We start from the raw sequence: 4,931 nt of genomic DNA on the forward strand, positions 1-4,931 counted from the left end.
CTGGCCTATGCAGGTTCGCATTGGATTCGGACAGTCGGTAAAGAAACAACGGAGCCACAAACTGGTGGGCCATAGTCTTTAATTCTAGCTTGCACCCGGCGGGCAAGTAAAAACACACACTGGGCTCCAAAACCCAGTTACATTCAGTGCTCACAAAGCTACTGACTTATCCGAGTTTCCTAGAATCAAAGGTTTCTAGCTCACCAGCCTTATTCTCCTCAGTTCCCCATCTCCTTCCTTATCCCAGATACAAACTCTACACAAACTTGCATCTCACTCAGCACTCCACCATCTTAGCTGCTTCTCCTGGCCTCCTCCACGTGGCCTCCTTCCACTGCTGGCTCTACTCTCTCATGCTAATCATCTCAGGAACCAAGAGGGCAAGCTCCTGCGATGGCCTCCTCGTGGGCAGATAAAATGTATTATGCTCACTTTGTTAAAGACGGCATCACCCAGGTGATATTAATGTGTGTCTCTGTGGGCAGGTAGAATCCTTGTAACCTGGGGCTTGGTTTTGGGATTAAGCCTTTCCTACCCTTTTTGATGTAGGGCGGTACAATCCAATCATGACTCAGAGAAATGACTTTGTATTAGAGACTTCCCTGTTTTGTATATTGGATTAAAGGTTTGGATTTCTACACTATAAAATGGGAGCAGAACGAGAGCTTGCTCACTTGGTTCCTGAGATTATCATTAGAGAGAAGAGAGGAGAGAGGAGAGCAGAAAGAGGCCATGTGGCCAGGAGAAGCAGCCAAGATGGAGTATTGAGTGAGAGGCCAGTTTGTGCAGTTTGACACTGGAGAAGGAAGGAGATGGGGAACTGAGGAGAATAAGGCTGGAGCTAGAGACCTTTGATTCTAGGAAACTTGGATAAGTCAGTAGCTTTGTGAGTACTGAATGTGATTGGGTTTTGGAGCCCAGTGTGTGTTTTTACTTGCCTGCCGGGTGCAAGCTAGAATTAAAGATGACAGCCCATCAGTTTTTGGCTCCGCTGTTTCTTTACCGACTGTGCGAATCCAATGCGAACCTGCATGGACTGGGCTGCTGTGATGGTGGCCCTAGCCCTGCCTTCTGGCTTTACAGCAAGTAAAAAACCAACAACACACACTGGGCTCCAAAACCCAATCACATTCAGTGCTCACAAAGCTACTGACTTATCCGAGTTTCCTAGAATCAAAGGTTTCTAGCTCACCAGACTTATTCACCTCTGTTCCCCATCTCCTTCCTTCTCCCTGCACAAGTCTGCACAAACTGGCTTCTCACTCAACACTTTGCCATCTTGGCTGCTTCTCCTGGCCTCCTCCACGTGGCCCTTCTCTCCTCTCTGCTCTCTCATGCTAATCTCAGGAACTAAGAGCGTAAGGCGATGTTTCCCAACGTGGGGCTCACGCCCCACAGGGGGGCAATTCGATAGTTAAGGGGGGTAATTTGAAAATGGACTCGACACGACTTTAACTCTTTCGCACCGAGCCATTTAAATGTAATGCTAGATATCGGTGCCAAATTTAACAAAAAATGCAATTCTTAAATAATTGTGGTAAATAATTATTAAGTATAATTTCCTTTGACGAGACCAAAATATCAACTGGGTGATTGGCGTCGTCAAGTAAACTTCGTCCTGGGTTCACCGCTGAGCGTGCTGTGTGCCGCAGGGAACCTTAGACGTTTTAAAAACTCTCTAAATAACGCAGTTATTCTCACCTAATTGGCCCATCGCAACTTCTGTAGTGTTTCACATCATTCAGTTGGTGTTAATTTGAAATAAATGTCAATCAAAACTGTTGTAAAAGCTCGTTGATTTAATATACATATATATAGTATAGATATAATTGGTAAGTATTTGATTTTATTTTTATCAGTATTAAACTCTTTATTAAGTACTTCTTGCATCGGGGCTAGAAAGCACTAATATTTTATAAATATTATTGGGGCTATAATAGTGCATGCACGACAATTTTAATTTTAGAAGCATAACTTTCCAGAAAATTTTGTCAAGTGGAAAAAATATAGATACCTTTTGATTTGTGGTGGTAGTGTAGTAAATGTGTTATATACATTTAAATAAATATGAATTTTTAGTATACGTTTACTCTATGTCACATGGAATATATTTTAGCACATATTTTATTATTAATTTTTAATTGATCTTATTTTTATTTCTTATAGCCCATAGTAAAATGAGTGGTGCAAGCAAGAAAAAAAACTCGTCAATATTCGGAGGAATATTTAAAATTTTGGTTCGTACCCGCTGTTCACGATGAGCGGATTCCTTTTTGTCTTTTATGCCAGCAATGCTTGACCAACAAATCAATGAAACGAGGTCGTCTTGAGGCGCATTTGAAGGCGAAACATAGTGGTCATATTAATTCAGATTTGAGTTACTTTAAAACTTTAAAGAAAAATTTTGAAAAAAGAACAAAATTAAAGTCTCTATTTACTGCTCATACTTCAACTAATAATCGTGTTTTTGAGGCTAGTTATCGAATTTCTTTATTCATCGCTAAAACTGGAAAAAATCACACTCTAGGAGAGAATTTAATAAAACTGTCAATATCAGCATTGTTTTTTTTTTTTTTTCATTTTTCTGAAGCTGGAAACAGGGAGAGATAGTCAGACGGACTCCCGCATGCGCCCGACCGGGATCCTCTGGCACGCCCACCATGGGGCGAGGCTCTGCCTACCAGGGGGCGATGCTCTGCCCATCCTGGGCGTCGCCATATTGCGACCAGAGCCACTCTAGCACCTGAGGCAGAGGCCACAGAGCCATCCCCAGCGCCCAGGCCATCTTTGCTCCAATGGAGCCTTGGCTGCGGGAGGGGAAGAGAGAGACAGAGAGGAAAGCGCGATGGAGGGGTGGAGAAGCAAATCGGCGCTTCTCCTGTGTGCCCTGGCCGGGAATCAAACCCGGGTCCTCCGCATGCTAGGCCGATGCTCTACCGCTGAGCCAACCCGCCAGGGCAATATCAGCATTTCTTAAAACGGTTCTTGAAAAAGATGACAAAGATGTAAAAGCTATGCCACTCAGTAACAATTCTGTTAGCAGAAGAATAGACGAAATGAGTGAGGATATTGAAAAACAACTTATTGAAAAGCTGAAAACAAGAAAATTCTCCTTGCAAATGGATGAATCAACTTTGAGAGACAGTGAGGCAGTATTGATAACTTATGTAAGATACATTGATAAAGGGCATTTTGCTGAAGAAATGTTGTTCTGTAAAAGATTAGAAGGCACCACTACCTCCAAAGATATATATAATAAGCTAAAAAACTACTTAGATGTCAATGATATACCAATGAAAAATATAACATCTTGTGCTGCAGATGGTGCTCCCAATATGATGGGCAAGAAAAATGGCCGCTTAAAATTGATGAAAGATGCGAATCCAGAAATGATTCTTTTTTTTTTTTTTTTTTACAGAGGCAGAGATAGACAGGGACAGACAGACAGGAACGGAGAGAGATGAGAAGCATATATCATCAGTTTCTCGTTGCGCGTTGCGACTTCTTAGTTGTTCATTGATTGCTTTCTCACATGTGCCTTGACCGTGGGCCTTCAGCAGACCAAGTAACCCCCTGCTGGAGCCAGTGACATTGGGTCCAAGCTGGTGAACTCTTTGCTGAAGCCAGATGAGCCCGCGCTCAAGCTGGCGACCTTGGGGTCTCTAACCTGGGTCCTTCCGCATCCCAGTCCGACGCTCTATCCACTGCGCCACCACCTGGTCAGGCCAGAAATGATTCTTGTGCATTGTGTTATTCATAGGGAAAACTTGGTAGCTAAAAACATCTCGCCTGTTTTGAATGAAGTATTACATACAGTAGTAATAAAGTGTGTTAATGCTATTAAAGCTAGTGCCAAATGTGAGCGTCTTTTCAAGCTATTTTGTGAAGAACAAAATGAAGACCATGTGAGACTGTTACTTCATACTGAAGTCAGATGGCTATCTAAAGGAAACTGTTTGAAAAGATTTATAGAACTGTTTGATACTCTTAGTGATTTTTTAAGTGACAAATCTGAAATGAAGTATCTGTTAACAATAGATGGTAAAGCACTGTGAGTTATTTAGCCGATATCTTTGAAAAACTAAATATATTAAATAAGCAACTTCAAGGAACAAATAAAACTCTTGTCTATGCAAAAGCAAAGATATTTGGTTTCATTACCAATATTGAGTTATGTCAGAAACATATTAACAACAAAAACTTGAAACAGTTTCATTGGCTCCAAAAATGTGAAGTAACTGATACCGCTTTACTTGTTATTGTCAATCATTTGAATATTCTATCGGCTGATTTAAAAGAAAGATTTTCTGATTTAAAACAAATTGATTTCCCAACATGGATGATGCAGCCGATGTTAGTGGATTTGTCTGATATATCAAATATGCAATATCAAGAAGAACTCACAGAATTTGAAAATGACGAGTCAGTTAAAGCTTTATTTAATATCAAAGGAGCGATGGCATGGCTTTGTGAGGAAACAAATCAAATACCCAAATTCAACCAAATGTGCAAGAAAACTATTGCTACCGTTTCCATCTTCATTTTTAGCTGAATGTGGATTTAGTGCTGTAAATGATTTACTGATAAAAAAAAAAAATCGGCTGGATATAACACAACGTGGAGACTTGAGACTAAAGCTAACCAACTTGGAACCTAATATAAAATCTCTGTGCAGCAAGCATCAAGCGCAAGGATCACACTAAATTAAAATAATAAATTAATATAGAAAAATCTGTATTAAAATTATTTGGAATTTAAATTTGTTTTTCATTATATGTTTTGAAATTTTACTTATTGTGTTTTGTTAACAATTTCATAGTGATTTCTTCCTAGAACCTATCATTTATGTTTATTAAGTGAACAAATCAATTTTTTTTAAAATTTTTTAATTTATTCATTTTTAGAGAGGAGAGGAGAGACAGAGAGAAGGG

This window comes from Saccopteryx bilineata, chromosome 10 (assembly GCF_036850765.1).
Source record: "Saccopteryx bilineata isolate mSacBil1 chromosome 10, mSacBil1_pri_phased_curated, whole genome shotgun sequence".
Classification (NCBI taxonomy): domain Eukaryota; kingdom Metazoa; phylum Chordata; class Mammalia; order Chiroptera; family Emballonuridae; genus Saccopteryx; species Saccopteryx bilineata.